Source organism: Hemitrygon akajei, chromosome 7 (genome assembly GCF_048418815.1).
Source record: "Hemitrygon akajei chromosome 7, sHemAka1.3, whole genome shotgun sequence".
NCBI classification, from domain to species: Eukaryota; Metazoa; Chordata; class Chondrichthyes; order Myliobatiformes; family Dasyatidae; genus Hemitrygon; species Hemitrygon akajei.
Window position 1 is genome coordinate 166,260,587 of NC_133130.1, and position 19,095 is coordinate 166,279,681.

At 44.6% G+C, this 19,095-nt stretch overlaps 1 pseudogene; it reads left to right on the plus strand.

Moving 5' to 3' along the window:
* The first annotated feature begins 10,774 nt into the window (after nt 1–10,774).
* On the plus strand, nt 10,775–10,875 carry LOC140731309 (U6 spliceosomal RNA; annotated as a pseudogene).
* The last annotated feature ends 8,220 nt before the right edge of the window (nt 10,876–19,095 follow it).

The following is a 19,095-nucleotide window of genomic DNA, read 5'->3' on the forward strand; positions in this document are numbered from 1 at the left end:
AAGCAGGCTAGACAAAGGAGAATCGGTGGATGTTGTGTACTTGGATTTTCAGAAGGCCTTTGATAAGGTGCCACACGTAAGGATGTGATCCCATGGTATTACAGGAAAGAATCTAGCATGGATAAATCAGAGGCTGACTGGCAGGGGGCAAAGAGTGGGAATAAAAGGAGCCGTTTCTGTTTAGCTGCTACTGACTAATGTTCCACAGGGGTCTCTGTTGGGACTGATTCTTTTTACATTGTATGTCAATGACTTGGATGATGGAATTGATGGCTTTTGTGTCAAGTGTGCAGACAATATGAGGATAGGTGGAGGGGCGGGTAGTTTTGAGGAAGTCGAGAGGCTACAGAAGGACTTAGATTAGGAGAATGGGTAAAGAAATGGGGCAGATGGAATACAGTTTTGGGAAGTATGGTTATGCACTTCAAAAGAAGTAATAGGAAAGTTGACTATTTTCTAAGTGAAGGAAAACACAAAAATCTGGGGTGCAAAGGCACTTGGGAGTCCTTGTGCAGGATTCCCAAAAGGTTAATTTGCAGGTTGAGTCTGTGGTGAGGAGCCAGCTGCAATGTACCCACTCATGGGAAAAGCTTCAGGAGTAAATCCCGAGGGAACAATCCAGAACGTGTGTCCCCAAGACAGATATATATTAAGTTCAATGCTGACTGGCAACCCCTGTGATGCAACTGGTGCTGAACTGCATCAGTCTCTGCCGTTCCTTTGGATTCATCAGAGAGGGGGAGCCTGCTGCAGGGGCAATGGCTTGGATGCAGCATCCATGGTCAACTCCGACCAACAGAGTTCTCAATAAGGACTATGAAATCAGCTTTCTTCAGCAGCACCACAGTACAGTGCCAAGCAAATGTAAGTTAACATACACTGCACATAAATTGGACATAATTTACACATGTGCAGTGGAGTTGAGATAAACGTAAGCGGATGCTGGAAATCTAGAGGAGGGCACGCAAAATGCTGGGTGAATTCAGCAGATAAGGCAGCATCTATGGAGAGGAATAAACGGTCAACACTTTGGGCTGAGACCCTTCATCAGGATTGGAAAAGAATTGGGCAGAAGCCAGAATAAGGTGGTGGGGGAGGAAAGGAAGACAAGCTGGCAGTTGGTAGGTCTGGCCAGGTGAGGGGGAATCGAAGATGGAGGTGATAGGTGGAAGAGGTAAAAGGCTGAAGAAGGGGGAATCTGACAGAGTGCTACACTTGCCCCATGCCGCCTCCTTCACCACCATTTTGGTCCCCAAACAGTCCTTCCGGACGAGGCAACACTTCACTTGCTTGTCTGTTGGGGTTGCCTACTGTATCTGGTATGGCTCCTCTACATCGGTGAGACCTGGTGCAGATTGCCGGGTCGCTTCATTGAGCTCTTTCTGTCTGCTGCAATGATGAAGACAAAGTCAGGTTGGAGGAGCAATACCATCTGGTTCACCTCCATCCCAACGTAAGACAGTGACACCAGTACAGGACCGTGTCCTGAGTAACTACAAGGACTCGGCTGTCTCTGGAAATGTAGTGAACTGGTGGAGACAGTGCGAGGTGAACAAGTAATGAACTCAAAGTTCAAAGTAACTTTATTATTGAAGGATGTTTAACGTTTTCAAACTTAAGATTCATCTTCTTTCAGGTAGTCACAGGAAAATAAATCCATACAATAGACTCATGAAAAATCACACATGACAGAAGCAGAGATCCTGAAAGTGAGTCTACAGACAGTGGAGTCCACTCAGTGTTGAGGCAAGAGAGGTCATCCAACGCGGCCCAGTGCCCAATGGTTGCTGGACAGCAACTGTTCCTGAACCTGATGGCGAAAGGCCCGATACACCTACACCGCTGCCCGATGGTAGAAATGAAATGAGAGGGAGACAGGTCAAACACAGGCAGATGGCATGGGCTCAGGTGGAGGATCTTGGCTGGTAGAGTGGTGGGACTGAACACTGATTCATATTCTGCTGCCAGGCCTCGATGCTTTAATCCGGCTTGAAGTACATTCCGGCACTCTCTCTTCCAGTGATGGTCAACCTTCCTCCCCTTCAAGATGCCACACCTACGTTCCTAAGAGTCGAGCTTGCTGAGTCCTTCAGGAGATTGTAGAACTGCTAGTTTATTTAGACCAAGGGTTCCCATCCTGGGATTCACAGACCCCCTCGGTTACTGGTAGGGGTCCCTAGCATAAAAAAAGGTTGGGAACCCTCGATTTAGATGGTTAGAAAGCATGTTTCTGAAAGGGAAATTACGGGCTAAAGATTGCAGTGATCATAGTTCAGGAGAATATTTATTTTATTTAGAGATGCTGCTCAGAACAGACCCTTCCAGCCCACCGAGCCGCACTGCCCGACAGCCCACTTATTTAACCCTGACCTAATCATGAGAAGCACAATTGAAACCATCCTGACCAACAGCGCCATAGTGTGGTATGCCAGCTGCACAGCCGCTGAGCGACAAGACCTGCATCGCGTGGTGAAGGCGGCCCAGTGAATTGTCAGGATGGAGCTCCCAGGACTGGACACTGTCTATTCCAGCAGACTCTGGAGGAAAGCAATCAGCATAACCAGAGACACCACACACCCCGGCCACACCCTGTCTGACCCGCTGCCGTCCAGCAAAAGGTTCAGGACACTAAAAGCCAGAACAAATAGACTGAGGAACAGCTTCTACCCCAGAGCTGTGGCCTCCATCACACCACTCCCACAGAACAATGACTGAAACTGTGAGCACACACAGGGACCCAAATACTCGCACTAACGGCACTTTGTGCATTACTGTGATATTCTGGTGCTGCTGCAACTTATTTTCTGCTACTTATCTATTTAATACTGTTTTTCCATTGCTGTCTTGTTTTTATCTACCACTTTGTTTAATTGCCTGAGAGGAAACCAAACAGAATTTCATTGTACCTATGTATAATGACAATAAAGATCATTCAATTCAATTCAATCAGTGATCAATTAACCTACTGACTAGTATGTCTTTGGAATGTGGGTGGAAACTGAAGCCCTCGGGGGAAACCCGGGGGCTGGAATGTATAAACTCCTTACAGAGGGCATCTGAATTGAACACGGAACCCTGATGCCTCGAGCTGTGTTAACACCATGCTACCATGATGCCCTGTTATCTAGTGGAATATCTAGTAGGTTTGTGATCTACTTGAAAAAAGTCACAGTATATCACCAGTGCCATCTTTGTGGCCTATTAACTCTTTCTGGGAACACCCTTCCATCTCATCTGCTGTCCTGGAAATCATGGCCATGACACCACCCACACCAGGGTTTATTCTCTGCAGCTGATTCACTTGCCAGTATGTCTTTGGGATGGAACAGGAAGCCACAGCACCCGAAGGAATCCTACAGTCATAGCAAGAACATGCAAACTCTACACAGACGGCACCAGAGTCAGATTCAAACCCGCTTCTCTGGAGCTCACAGCGGCACTAATACGCTGAGCTGGAGTCAAAGACAGAATTAAAAGTTTATCTAAAATCACAGAGACTCTCCCAATGCACCGTCATGTAATATTTTATGAGATAGTGTAGTTCTTTGTAATATTCCATATTTTATCACATGTAATTACTCTGTATTCTAATGGTTCAAAAGGTGAAAGTGGCATCTTTCATTAAGAACCCCATTCACCCAGGACATGCCCTCTTCTCACTGCTACCATCAGGGAGGGGATACAGGAGCCTGAAGACACACACTCAGCAATTCAGGAACAGCTTCTTCCCCTCTGCCATTAGATTTCTGAATGGGTATTGAACCCATGTGTAATACCCCAATATTTTTCCCTTTTCTTGCTATCCTTTTGCACTTCTTAGTAAAAATATAAATATTTTATTGTAATTTATATTTTTATTATACATTGTAATATGCATCTGTAAAATAACAAATTTAGATCTTGTGGTCTAAAACCACAAATTCCATGACAAATACCTGTGATATTAAGCCTAACTCTGTAACTTTTTTAAACTCAGTAGAGGTTCTCAGATATTGGAAGGACAGATATATAAAGGTCAGCCTCCCACAGATTCTCAGGCACTAAGGGTGGCACAGCAGCATACCAGTTAGTGTAATGGTTTACAGAACCAGTAATCACTGATCAGCGTTCAGGTCCTACTGCTGTTTGTACTTTCTCTCTGTGACCATGTGGCATTGCTCCAGTTTCCTCCCACGTTCCTCCCTGGCCATTATAGATCAGTGAGTCTTCCTTCAGTGGTGGGCAAGTTGTTGGAGAAGATCCTGAGAGGCAGGATTTATGAGCATTTGGAGAATCCTAATCTGATTAGGGATAGTCAGCATGGCTTTGTCAATGGCAGGTCATATCTTATGAGCCTATTGAATTATTTGAGGATGTAACAAAACACATTGATGAAGGTAGAGAAGTGGATGTAGTGTATATGGATTTCAGTAAGACATTTGATAAGGTTCCCCATGCAAGGCTCATTCAGAAAGTAGTGAGGCATAGGATCCAAGGAGACCTTACTTTGTGGATCAATAATTGGTTTGTCCGTAGAAGGCAAAGGGTGGTTGAAGATGGCTCTATGGAGAATGGTGACCAGTGGTGTTCTGCAGGGATCTGTTCTGGGACCCATCCTCTCTGTGATTTTTATAAATGGCTTGGATGAGGAATTTGAAGGGTTGGTTAGTAAGTTTGCCAATGACACAAAAGTTGGGGGTGTTGTAGATAGCCTGGAGGGTTGTCAGAGGTTACAGCGGGACATTGATAGGGTACAGAACTGGGCTGAGAAGTGGCAGATGGAGTTTAACCTAGACAAGTGTGGTAGTTCATCTCAGTAGGTCTAATTTGAAGACAAGATAATATTAATGGTAAGATTGTTGGCAGTGTGGAGGAACTGAGAGATCTTGGGGTCCTTGTCCATAGAACACTCAAAGTTGCTGTGCAGGTTGACAGTGTTGTTAAGAAAGCGTATGGTGTGTTGATATTCATCAACCGTGGGATTGAGTTCAAGAGCCGTGAGGTAATGTTACAGCTGTATAAGACCTTAGTCAGATCCCACTTGGAGTACTGTGATCAGTTCTGGTCACCTCACTACAGGAAGGATGTGGATATTATAGAGAGAGTGCAGAGGAGATTTACTGGATTGGAGAGTGTGCCTTATGAGAATAGGTTAAGTGAACTTGGCCTTTTCTCCTTGGAGTGACAGAGGATGAGAAATGACCTGATAGAGGTGTATAAGATGATGAGAGGCCTTGATTGTGTGGATAGTCAAGAGGCTTTTTCCCAGGGCTGAAAAGGCTAACATAAGGGGACATAGTTTTAAGGTGCTTGGAAGTAGGGATGGTGGTGGGGGGGGGGGGGGGGGGGGGAATGTCAGGGGTAAGTTTTTCCGCACAGAGAGTGGTGGGTGCATGGGATGCACTGCCAGCGAAGGTGGTGGAGGCAGATCCAATGGGGTATTTTAAGAGACTCTTAGATAGGTACATTGAGCTTAGCAAAATAGATGGCTATGTGCTAGGGAAATTCTAGGTTACAAGGGAGGTACAACATTGTGGGCCGAAGAGCCTGTAATATGCGGTAAATTTCTATATTCATTCAAAACACATACGTTTAAGGATAGGGAGTTGTGGGCATGCTACGTTGGTGCCAGGACCATTGCAACACTTGCTGATTGCTCAGCAAAATCCTCGCTAACCTGATTTGACATAAGCAACATTGTATGTTTTGATGCCTCAATGTACAGATGATAAATAAAGCTAATCTTAAATATTTTCTGAATCTCTTTTTAATCCCATAAAACCACAAGACACACATGCAGAGTTAGGCCTTTCGGCCCATCGAGTCTGTTCCACCATTCCATCACGGCTGACTATTATCACTCTCAATCCCATTCTCCTGCCTTTTCCCTGACTAACCAAGAACCTATCAACCTCCACTTTAAATGTACTCAATGACTTGCCCTCCACAGCTGTGTGGGGCAATGAATTCCACAGATTCAGCACCCTCTGGCTAAAGAAATTCCTCCTCATCTCTGTTCTAAATGGACCTCCCTTTATTCTGAGGCTGTGTCCTCTGGTCCCAGACTCCCCCACGATAGGAAACATCCTCTCCACATCCACCACGTTTACGCCTTTCAATATTCAATAGGTTTCAATGACATTCCCCTCATTCTTCTGAATTCCAGTGAGTACGGGGATAAGAATTCCCGTTCCCATTTTCCAATCTTTATCCTGTTCCTACTCATTATTTACATGAAATTCTCACTTACACATTATGCTGCATCAAGGATCAGATTTAGACCCCAGATACATTTCTGTGGTTTGGGAATTTGCTGTGGTGTGTTGGTCAGGGTGTGACATGCAGCAAAAAAAATCAACATTAAATTATTATAAAGAATAAAGAATTGTATAAAATGTTAGAGTTTAAGATATGGTTATGGAATGAAATGTGTAAAAGTACACAATCCAAGTGTGTATTTACAATGTAAACAATATTATAAACTTGTTTAAAGTGCTTACAGTGTGGTGAAGTGACGGGGGTAATAGAGAGGTAGGAGTGAGTTAACTAGAATGACTGATCAGGTTAACTGTAATAAACTTTTAAGATGATGTGATTTTTTTTTTAATAGCCCCGTAGCACTTTCCGGAAGGGAGCTTTTGGAAAAGTCAGTTTGCTGGGTGGATAACGTCTGCAAGGATCTACCTGCCTGCTTCTTTGTCCTGGACACGTACAGTGACGGGAGACCGACCTCTTCTGCTGACCAGATCCTTTTTGTACACTGTGAGAGGACGCTGCACCAAACCAGACAGTGATGGCTGATGTGAGGATGCTCCCTGTGATGGCAGTGTAGAATTGCACCAGGATGTTCTGGGGAAGATGGGGCTTGGTCATCTGCAATGTTGTCATTGTTTTACATTGTTCTACCTCAGCGCACTATGTGAGGAATTGATCTGTATGAACAGTACGCCAGATAAGTTTTTCACTGCCTCTCAAGTGCGTGTGACAATAATAAACCAATTCCAATTCCAGCTTCCTGATTTTAGGGGAGCTGTTTTTCCATTGTCACAATCCACAATTCAAACACCAGGAAGGGCTACTTTACCCTCCCCTTCCCCCCACCCACCCAAAACCACATCTGCAGTTGTAGAGAAGCTAGCTGCACTTACAGAGCCCTCGCTCGGTTCACTGTCAGTTGGCTTATTAGCGTCTCCTCAAGCGGGGCTGTTGTTTACTCGCAAACATAAGCCACACTTTGGTGTAGAGCTGCTAATGTTGTTTTTCATCTGCGTTCTGCTCTTCTGTTGCGGTGGAAGATACGTCTTCACCTCATCAAAATCAGCAAGTCTGATGTTGATCTGCACTGGCGGCTAGACATATTCCAGCAGTTCAAAAGATGCAAGACTCACAAAACAGCAGAAACTAGCACAGACAAGATAAATGTTAGAATATTTATGCATTTTTCACTGCAAAGCATGTACCACCAGGTTCAAAGACAACTATTAAGCAGAGATCTGACAGAAACTTATGAAATTGAGAGGCATAGTTGGAGTATACAGACAATATCTTTTTTGCTAGGATTGAAATGTCTAATACCAGAGGGTTTGCAATTAAAGAGAGAGTGGATAAGTTCAAAGGAGATGTGAGGGGCAAGTTTTTTACACAAAGTGGTGGGTGTCTGGAATGCACTGCCTGGGGTGGTGGTAGAGGCAGAATCATTAGAGACTTTTAAGAACCACTTAGTTAGGCACATGAATGTAAGATTGAGATCTGGACTCTGTCTTGGTCATTCCAAGACAATCACTTTGTTATTTTTAAGCCATTCCCGTGCAGCTTTGGCTTTGTGCATGAGGTCGTTGTCTTGCTGGAAAACAAATCTTATCCCATGTTACAGTTCTGTTGTAGGCTGCATCAGGTTTTCCTGCAGGATTTCCCTGTATTTTGCTGCATTCATTTGACCCTCTACCTTCACAAGCCTTCCAGGGCCTGTTGCAGTGAAGCATCCCCACAGCACGATGCAGCCACCACCGTGCTTCACGGTAGGGATGGTGTGTTTTTGATGATGCGCAGTGTTTGGCTTACGCCAAACATAGCCTTTAGTCTGATAGCCAAAAAGCTCAATTTTGGTTTCATCAGACCATAGAACCTTCTTCCTCCATCTTCAGAGTCTCCCACATGCCGGTTGGCAAATTCTAGCCGAGATTTAAGACCATAAGATATAGGAGCAGGAGTAGGCCATTCAGCCCATTGAATCTGCTCCGCCATTCAGTCACGGGCTGATCCAATTCCTCCAGTCATCCCCACTCCCCTAACTTCTCCCCATACCCTTTGAGGCCCTGGCTAATCCAGAACCTATTTATCTCTGTCTTAAATGCACCCAGTGACTTGGCCTCCACAGCCACTCGTGGCAACAAATTCCACAGATTTCCCACCCTATGAATAAAGTAATTTCTCTGCATCTCAGTTCTAAATGGACATCCTTCAATCCTGAAGTTGTGCCCTCTTGTCCTGGACTCCACTACCATGGGAAATAACTTTGCCATATCTAATCTGTTCAGGCCTTTAACATGCAGAATGTTTCTATGATATCCCCCTCATTCTCCTGAACTCCAGGGAATACAGGCCAAGAGCTGCCAGACATTTCTCATATGGTATCCTTTCATTCCTGGAATCATTCTTGTGAACCTTCTCTGAACCCTCTCCAATGTCAGTATATCCCTTCTAAAATAAGGAGCCCAAAACCGCACACAATACTCCGTGCGGTCTCCTGAGTGCCTTACAGAGCCTCAATATCACATCCCTGCTGGTGAGTCAGTATCCTGACAAAAACTACACCATGAAGACAAAAGAACACCCCAAACAACTCTACAAAAAGATTATTGAAAAGCACAAGTCAGGAGATAGATACAATAAAATTTCCAAGTTGCTAAATATCCCTTGGAGTACAGTTCAGTCAGTCATCAAATAAATGGAAAGAATTTGACACAGCTGTAAATCTGCCTAGAGCAGGCTATCCTCAAAAACTCAGTGACCGTGCAAGAAGGGGACGAGTGAGGGAGGCCACCAAGAGACCTATGACAACTCTGGAAGAGTTACAGGCTTCAGTGGCTGAGATGGGAGAGACTGCGCATACAATAACTGTTGAGCAGGTGCTTCACCAGTCACAGCTTTATGGGAGAGTGGCAAGGAGGAAGCCATTGTTGAAAAAAACTCTCAGAAATGTTTTGAGGAAGTTATAAGCAGGCTAGACAAAGGAGATGCAGTAGATGTGGTGTACTTGGATTTTCAGAAGACCTTTGACAAGGTGTTGCACATGAGGCTGCTTGGTAAGATAAGAGCCCATGGAGTTACAGGGAGGTTACTAGCATGGGTGGAGCATCGGCTGGTTGGCAGAAAACAGAATGGGAATAAAGGGATCCTATTCTAGTTGGCTGCCAGTTACCAGTGGAGTTCCACAGGGGTTGGTGTTGGGACCGCTGCTTCTTACGATGTATGTCAATGATTTGGACTAAGGGATTAATGGATCTGTGGCTAAATTTCTGATTATGCAAAGATAGATAGGAGCGGGTAGTGTTGAGGAAATGGAGAGGCTTAGATAGTTTAGGGGAATGGGCAAAGAAGTGGCAAATGAAATACAATGTTGGAATGTGTATGGTCATGCACTTTGGTGGAAGAAATAAATGGGCAGACTATTATTTAGATGGGGAGAGAATTCAAAATGCAGAGATGCTAAGGGACTTGGGAGTCCTTGTGCAGGATGCCCTAAAGGTTATCCTCCAGGTTGAGTTGGACCAGCAGTTGTACCCTCCAGATACAGGTGTATTTTTACTACAATCAATTGAAACACCTTCACTGCACACAGGTCTCCAAAAACAGATCTCCAATTGACTAAGAAAGAAGGAGGATCTTCTTAACAGCACCTTAACAGCAACTCCTTTGCTTGCATCTTCAGAAGCAGCTCTTTTTCCATCCTTAATATCTCTATTTTTCCCCTTTTCAGGGTTCTTCTGAAGACCCTGACCTGGAGTTACATGCTGACTACGGTTCTTTGCCTGAATGGGACCTGCTCTCGGGGTTTCACAACTGGCAGTTATTCAGCATGACAAAGGCTCAGCCTAAGAGGTTCACTCGCCTTTGGAGGACCGAGTTTTCGTGGCTCTGGAGATGGAGGGACTGGAGGTTGGTGTCCGAGCAGAAGACCGGTGTGTCATGAAGATGGAAGACCTCTGGCTATGTGTCAAGAGACCCAAGATCTTTGGGCACAGAGCTCGGAAAAGGTGACGCAATGGACTTTTAACATCATAAACCAGTGAGTTGTTTGTTGCCTCCCGTCTCGCTGTGAAACTTATTAGGGAGAGAGGGCCTGTGGTATGTCGAATACCAGGAGAACAAGTAGTCTTTTGGGGTACTGCAAGCCTGTGTCTTTGTTGTTGCTTTGCTTACACTTGAGTGCTCAGTGGCTGGTGCCGATGCTTTTTTTTTGCCATTGGGGGTAGGGGGGATCGTTGCTTACGCGCGGGAAGGAGGGGAGCTGTGGGGGGGGGGACTTTGGGGTTCTAATATTTAACTGCCATTCATTCATTGGGGACACTCCTCTGTTTTCGTGAATGGTTGTGAAGAAAAAGCATTTCAAAATGTATACTGTATACATTTCTCTGACATGAAATGTACCTTTGAAACTAATTATGTGACTTCTAGAACCAATTGGCTGCACCAGTGGTGATTTGGTGTGCATTTTAAAGGAAGTGAATACTTACGCAATCAACTATTTTGTGTTTTATATTTGTAATTAATTTAGATCACTTTGTAGAAATCTGTGCTCGCTTCGGCAGCACATATACTAAAATTGGAACGATACAGAGAAGATTAGCATGGCCCCTGCGCAAGGATGACTTTGTAGAAATCTGTTTTCACTTTGACATGAAAGAGTCTTATGCTGATCAGTGTCAAAAAAATCCCAAATTAAATCCACTGTGATTTAATGTTATGAAACATGAAAACTTCTGGGGTGGGTGTAAGTACTTCTTATAGGCCAGTGACTAGTGGTGCTGCACAGGGGTCCATGTTGGGACCACTTCATTTTACGTTATATGTGAATGATGGCTTTTTTGCAAAGCTTGTGGACAAATATTGAAGATGGGTGAGAGGCAGATAGTTTTGAGGAAGTAGAGTGGCTATAAAAAGACAGATTAGGAGAATTCGCAAAGAAGTGGCAGATAGCATAGTGGCAGGAAGCATATGGTCATGCAGTTTAGTAGAAGAAATAAAAGTGTTGACCATATATGCCAAACTCAAGGCCTGCGGGCCAAATCCGGCCCGCGGTGGAATTATCTTTGGCCCGCGAGATAATATCTAATTACTATTAAAGCTGGCCCCAGTAATCGAAGCGCCTATGGCGTATGATATGGCTAATGCTGAGTTTATTCAGGTACCAGGTTTTCAGGGTTTTTAGTGTTTATTCGGCAGTCTTGCTCAGCAGTCTTCTTCATAAGAAACGGAATTTGTAAAGTGAAACACTTTGTAGTTATAGCAGAGACTGAGACACATGAGAGCAGGCTGAAAAAACGGAGGCAACGAAAGCTGCGTTCGCACGCGTCCGACTGATCCGGCCCACATGAAGCTGCATTTTGCTCAATCCGGCCCGTGACCTAAAATGAGTTTGACACCCCTGATGTAGACTATGTTCTAAATGAAGAGAAAGTTCTTCAGGAACAGCTTTCTCCCCTCTGCCATCCGATTCCTAAATGGACTTTGAAGCTTTGGACACTACCACACTTTTTTAATATACAGCATTTCTGTTTTTGCACATTTTAATAATATATTCAATATATGTAATTGATTCACTTGTTTATTTATTATTATGTTTTATTTAATTTATTATTATTTTTCTCTCTGCTAGGTTATGTATTGCATTGAATTGCTGCCAAGTTAACAAATTTCATGTCACCTGCTGGTGATAATAAACCTGATTCTGATAAATGAAGAGAAAATTGAAAAACCTGAGTTGCAAGTGGACATGGGAATCCTTGTGCAGGATTCCCTAAAGGTTCATTTGCAGCTTGAGTCTGTGTTGAGCAAGGCAAATGCAATGTTAGCATTCATTTCAAGAGGACTAGAATATAAAATCAAGGATGTAATGCTGAGACTTCATAAAGCACTGGTGAGGCCTCACTTGGAGTGTTGTGAGCAGTTTTGTGCCCCTTATCTAAGAAAATCAGAATCAGGTTTATTATCACCGGCATGTGATCTGAAATTTATTAATTTAGCAGCAGTTCAATGCAAAACATAATCTGGCAGAGAGAGGAAAAAAATATATAATAAATAAACAAGTAAATGAATTTAACCAATCTATATTAGATAGATCATTTTTAAAATGTGCAGAAACTGAAATACTGTATATTAAAAAAGTGAGGTAGTGTCCAAAACTTCAAAATCCATTTAGGAATTGGATGGCAGAGGGGAAGAAGCTGTTTCTGAATTGCTGAGTGTGTGCCTTCAGGTTTCTGTATCTCCTACCTGATGGTAACAGTGAGAAAAGGGCATGCCCTGGGTGCTGGAGGTCTTTAATAATGGACGCTGCCTTTCTGAGACACCACTTCCTAAAGATGTCCTGGGTAATTTGTAGGCTAGTGCCCAAGATGGAGCTGACTAGATTTACAACCTTCTGCAGTTTCTTTTGGTCCTGTGCAGTAGCCCCTCCATACCAGATAGTGATGTAGCCTGTCAGAATGCTCTCCACGGTACAACTATTGAAGTTTTTGAGCATATTTATTTGTTGACATGCTAAATCGCTTCAAACTCCTAATGAAGTATAGCTGCTGTCTTGCCTTCTTTATAACTACATCGATATGTTGGGACCAGGTTAGATCCTCAGAGATCTTGACACCCAGGAACTTGAAGCTGCTCACTCTCTCCACTTCTGATCCCTGTATGTTGGAGAGGATTCAAAGGAGGTTTATGGAAATGATTCTGGGATTGAACAGCTTGTCACATGAAGAGCGTTTGATGGCTCTGGGCCTGTATTCACTGGAATTCAGAAGAATGAGGGGTGACCTCATTGAAACCTATCGAATGGTGCAAGGCCTCAGTAGAGTGGATGTTTCCTATGGCGGGAGAGTCAGCCTCCGAATAGAGGGGAACACACAAAATGCTGGAGGAACTCCACGGGCAAGGCAGTGTCGATGGAAAAATGTTGGGGGAGGGAGAGAAAAACACCAAGGGATAGGTAAAACTTGGAGGGGGAGGGATGAAACAAAGAGCTGGGAGGTCGATTGGTGAAAGAGGCAGGCCGTGGAAGAAGAAAAGGTGGAGAGGAGCACCGGGGGAGGCGATGAGTGGGTAAGGATAGGAGAGAAAAGGGGATGGGGAATAGTGGAGTAGAGAGGGGATGGGGGCATTACTGGAGGTTTGAGAAATTGATGTTCATGCCATCAGGTTGGAGGCTACCCAAACAGAATATAAAGTGTTGCTCTTCCAACCTAAGTGTGGCTTCAGACATGCAGACACTATGATGTGCACTAGATGCACGCAAGCCCGTGCACAGTAACACACTCACAAGATAGATATATATAAATAAAATACTCATTCTTATTGTAGTTTATAGTTTAATGTATTGTACTGTACTGCTGTACAAAACAACAAATTTCCTGACCTATGTCAGACAATAAACCTGGTAGTCTGTAGTTAACGTTCCCTTTTGTGGCCATGTATTTAAATCATCTCCCATGGATTGGATCTCTTCACCGGATAATGATAATGTATGAAAGAGGGGTTTGATGTGAGATAGGGCCAAGAAGTTAGTCTGCAATACAGCATACATTTCCAGATTCATGCTTTCAACGATATTGCTGTTCCCATGACATCCAACAGTGTGAATGGAAATCAGTGAGTTCTAAAATGTAGGTCAGGGAAGGTTGTGTGGTAAGTAACCACACACTGCAAGCCCACTCGAATCAGTCACACTCCTTCATAGTATGATCTCTCCTGGTTGCTGACTCATTCCAATAGGTTCTTTCAATCTGCACTCAGGCCTCTGAATGCAAATCAAGGGGTTTCCATACTCAGAAAACACACAACTTTAGAAATTGAGTCCATTTGCCTATAAGACATAGGAGCAGAATTAGGCCACTCAGCCCATCGAGTCTGCTCCGTCATTCAATCATGGCTGATCTTTTTTTCTATTTCCTCCTCAACCCCAGTTCCCGGCCTTCTGCCCGTAACTTTTGATGCCATGTCCAATCAAGAACCTATGAATCGGTGCCTTAAATACACCCAGTGACCTGGCCTCCACAGCTGCATGTTCCACAAATTTCACAAATTCACCACCCTTTGGCAAAAGAGATTTCTCTGGATCTCTGTTTTAAAAGGGCACCGTTCTATCCTGAGGCAGTGCCCTCTTGACCTAGATTTTCTCACCATGGGAAACATCCCTTCCACGTCTACTTTGTCTATGACTTTTAACATTGGAAAGGTTTCAATGAGATCCCCCCCCCCCCCCTCATTCTTCTGAATTCCAGCGAGTACAGACCCAGAGCCATCAAATTCTCTCATTCCTGGAATCATCCTCGTGAACCTCCCCTGGACCCTCTCTAATGTCAGCACGTCTCTTCTAAGATGAGGGGCCCAAAATTGTACACAATACTCAAAGTGAGGCCTCACCAGTGCCTTATAAAGCCTCAGCATCAAATAAAAACGATTAAACTACAGTTGACAGGCACTGATGAAACCTTGCCCACTGATACAGTGACCATTCACAGGTGTGATCTAGCCCAGTGAGGAATCAGACCAGGTTTATTATCAAGGTCTTATATGGAGTAAAATGTGTTGCATACAGTAACTTACAAAACACAAACATTGTGAAAAATGTCAAATAATGAGGTAGCGATCATGGACTGTTAAGAAATCTGATGGTGGAAGCGAAGAAGCAGTTGCTGAATCATTGAATGTGGGTCTTCAAGTTCCTGTACCTAGAAAACTACACAAAAGCAGGCCCTTCAGCCCATCTAGTCCATGCCAAACCATTATTCTGCTTTGTTCCATCGACCCACACCCAGATCATAGCCCTCAATATCCCTCCCTTTCATTTTTCAAGTCAAGTCAAGTCACTTTTTATTGTCATTCTGACCATAACTGCTGGTACAGTACACAGTAAAAATGAGACAATGTTTTTCAGGACCATGGTGCTATATGAAACAATACAAAAACTACACTGAACTATGTAAAACAACACAAAAACTACACTAGACTACAGACCTACCCAGGACAGCATAAAGTGCACAAAACAGTGCAGGCATTACAATAAATAATAAACAAGTCAATAGGCACAGTAGAGGGCAGTAAGTTGGTGTCAGTCCAGACTCTAAGTATTGAGGAGTCTGATGGCTTGGGGGGAAGAAACTGTTACATAGTCTGGTCGTGACAGCCCAAATGTTTCGGTGCCTTTTCCCAGATGACAGGAGGGAGAAGAGTTTGTATGAGGGGTGCGTGGAGTCCTTCATAATGCTGTTTGCTTTGCGGATGGTGTGTGTGGTGTAAATGTCTGTAACAGCGGGAAGAGAGACCCCGATGATCTTCTCAGCTGATCTCACTAGCCGCTGCAGTGTCTTGCGATCCGAGATGGTGCAATTTCCAGACCAGGCAGTGATGCAGCTGCTCAGGATGCTCTCAATACAACCCCTGTAGAATGTGATGAAGATGGGGGGGTGGGAGATATAGACTTTCCTCAGCCTTCGCAGAAAGTAGAGACGCTGTTGGGCTTTCTTTGCTATGGAGCTGGTGTTGAGGGAGCTGGTGAGATTCTCCACCAGGTGAGCACCAAGACATTTGGTGCTCTTAGCGATCTCTACCGAGGAGCTGTCGATGTTCAGCGGAGAGTGGCCGCTCTATGCTCTCCTGAAGTCAACAACCAAATACTTATCCAAACTTCTCTTCAATGTTGAAATCGACCCCACATCCACACCTTCTACTGGCAACTTGTCCCACACACTCAGCGCCCTTTGAGTGAAGAAGTTCCCCCTCAGGTTTCCCTTAAACCTTTCACAATTTACCCTTAACTCATGACTCTTAGTTCTAGTCTCCTCCAACCTCAGTGAAAAAAGCCTGATTACATTTACCCAATCTATACCCCTCATAATCTTGTAAACAGTATTTCTATCAAATCTCCCCTCGTTCTCCTATGTTCTATGGAATAAAGTCCTAATCTGGACATTTTGCTCTTACATTCAACTCCTCTTGTAATAAAAGAAAACATAGATATTTTGCCCATTTGAGTGCCTGTGGTTCCCAGTCGCTGGCGATCAGTGACTGTACATTCCCCACATAATTTCAAAGTTCCAAGCAAATTTATTATCAAAATACATATATGTCCCATATACAACCCTGAGATTCATTTTCTTGCAGACATCCACAGTAAATATAAAGAAACTAATAATGAATAATATATATTGAGAACATGAGATGTAGAGTCCTTGAAAGTGAGTCTATTGGTTGTGAGAACACTTCTGTTTTGGGGTGAGTGAATTTATACCCTCTGGCAGTGAGACTGAAGCCTGTAGCCTGATAGTGAGACGTAATACTTTCCCTGAACCTGGTGGTGTGGGTCCTGTGACTCCCCTATCACCTCCCTGATGGTAGCAGTGAGAAGAGAGCCTGTTATCGACCCTATTCTCCCTGCTTCCTCTGCTTGTCCACATCGCCTTACACCCCCTCCCCACCAACTCACACTTCTTCACTTTCAGGGTGGTGCACGTGTGGAACAAGCTGCCAGCAGAATTCGCAGATGTGGGTTCACTTGTAACAAAAGAGCAGAAGCCATAGAAGATTTAGGTCATTTGGCGTATCAAGTCTACTCTGCCATTCCATCATGACTAACTTAATTTCCATCTCAATACCATTCTCCCATAACTTTTGACACCCTGACTAATCAAGAACCTATCAACCTCCGCTTTAAATACACCCAATAACTTGATCTCTGCACCTGCCTGTGGCAATGAATTCCACAAATGCACTCTGTCTGTGCCCTCTGGTCTAGACTCCCCCACTACAGGAAACATCCTCTCCATGTACTCTATCTAGGTCTTTCAATATTCCATAAGTTTCAATGAGATTCTCCTGCCCCCCATTAATCTAAACTCCAGCGAGTACAGGCCCCAAGCCAGACATTGAAGAGGAATTTGAACAGATACCTGGATGGCAGTGCTTTGGAGAGGTATGGTCCAAGTGGGATTGAGAACATCCCTGTAATGAGCTGACCACACCTGCGTGCAAAACTCTAGGTGTGGTCCAGCCATTACTTTATAAAGCTGCAGCATAACTTCCTGGATCTTGAACTAATAAAGACAAGCGTGCGGTATTCCTTGTCTGCCTCTCCTCCAGCCTGTGCAGCCACTTGCTGGGGACAATTTGTTTAATTTATCTCACTTTTCCTTACCAACCAATACAATTTCTCCTGCCTTTGTCGAAAAAGTTGCATGAACTTTGGCCAACCACTGCCCTTTCACCTCTCTGTGAGGTGCTCAGCTTGATTTGCCTGTCCATTCTACCTTTCCTCACACACTTCTTTAACCCTTTAAGCCCAGCTTCTCCTCATATGTACGACATAGAGCATTACAGCACAGTACAGACATTTTGGCCTACAATGTTGTGCCGACCTTTTAACCTTCTCCAAGATCAATCTAACCCTTCCCTCCCACATCATCCTCCATTTTTCTATTATCCATGTGCCAAACTAAGAGTCCCCAATGTATTTGCCCCTGGCAGTGGTTTCCATACACCCACCACTCTCTCTGTAAAATACTTACCTCTGACATGCCCCATGTATCTCTTGTGTTTTAACATTAAATCCAATTTTTTCCCACTGACACTGTCCCTACCCACCACCTTCCTCCGTTCTCCTGCCACTCACCCGCTGATGCACCATCAATAACTCTCGGAGACAGGAAGTGAACGATAGGCTTTTATTAGCAGCAAAAAGGGAGTCCACTACATCTCGGAGACTGAGGGAGGAGCAGTGCCCCAATCGCCTTTATACAGGGGTCTGTGGGAGGAGCCACAGGAGTCAGTCAGCAGAGGGGCGTGTCCAGACAGGTATACATAGCTTACCACACCCGCACAGGGAGCAAATCATGGCAGCCAGTTAATCCAACATCCTCCTGCCTCTCCCAACCCTATCAGAGGCCTTATCAGCAATGGGAGCAAAGCGGTTTCTCGCAGGTCAGCGACGCTTGTTTAAAAAGAGGGCTTCACGGGCGTTTGGGCACTGCAGAGGCCCTATCGGCAGAGGGAGCAGAGCACTGCAAACTAACTTACAGTACAGGAGGGGCAAGCAGAGCAGCCATTGCTGGGAGAAGGCCAGTGGTGAGAGTAGAGCGTCAGGCTTTTGCTCAAAGGAGGCTTTGGCTCAGGGGAGGTGTTGGCTCTGGGTAAGCTTCTGTTAAGGCTTTTTTTTTGTTTTTCTCTCTTACTGTACCTGGTATAGTAAGTGGCTGTTGTGTGTTCCTTGTGCCGGATGTTGGAGTCCTGGGAGACCCAGGATCTCCCAGGGAACTACATCTGTGTGGTGCATCCGGCTCCAGCTCCTTGAAGACCGTGTTAGGGATCTGGAGCAGCAACTAGTTGGCCTTCAGCTTGTACAGGAGAGGGAGGAGATAATTGATCAAAGTTACAGGGAAGTAGTCACCCTGAAGTTGCAGAAGACGAGTAGCTGGTGAGTGTCAGGAGAAATGGAAATAGGCAGTTAGAACAAGGCCCCCCTGTAGCCATTCCCTCAAAAATAAGTATACTGCTTTGGATACTTTTGTGGGGGATGACCTCCCGGGGAATGCCACAGCAGCCGGGTTACAGGCACTGACCATGGGTCGGTGGTGCAGAAGAGACAGAGAGAGAAGAAGAGAGCAGTAGTGATAGGGGACTCAATAGTGAGGAGATTCTGTGGACATGAACAGGACCCCTGGATGGTAGGTTGCCCCCCCAGGTGCCCGGGTCAGGGACGCCTCAGATTGCTTCCATAACATTTTGGAGAGGGAGGGGGAGCAACCAGATCTCTTTCCAATTACATAAAAAGGAAAAGCAGAGAGGTCCTGAAAAGTGATTTTAGAGAACTAGGTAGAAAACTGAGAAGCAGGACTTCCCGGCTAGTAA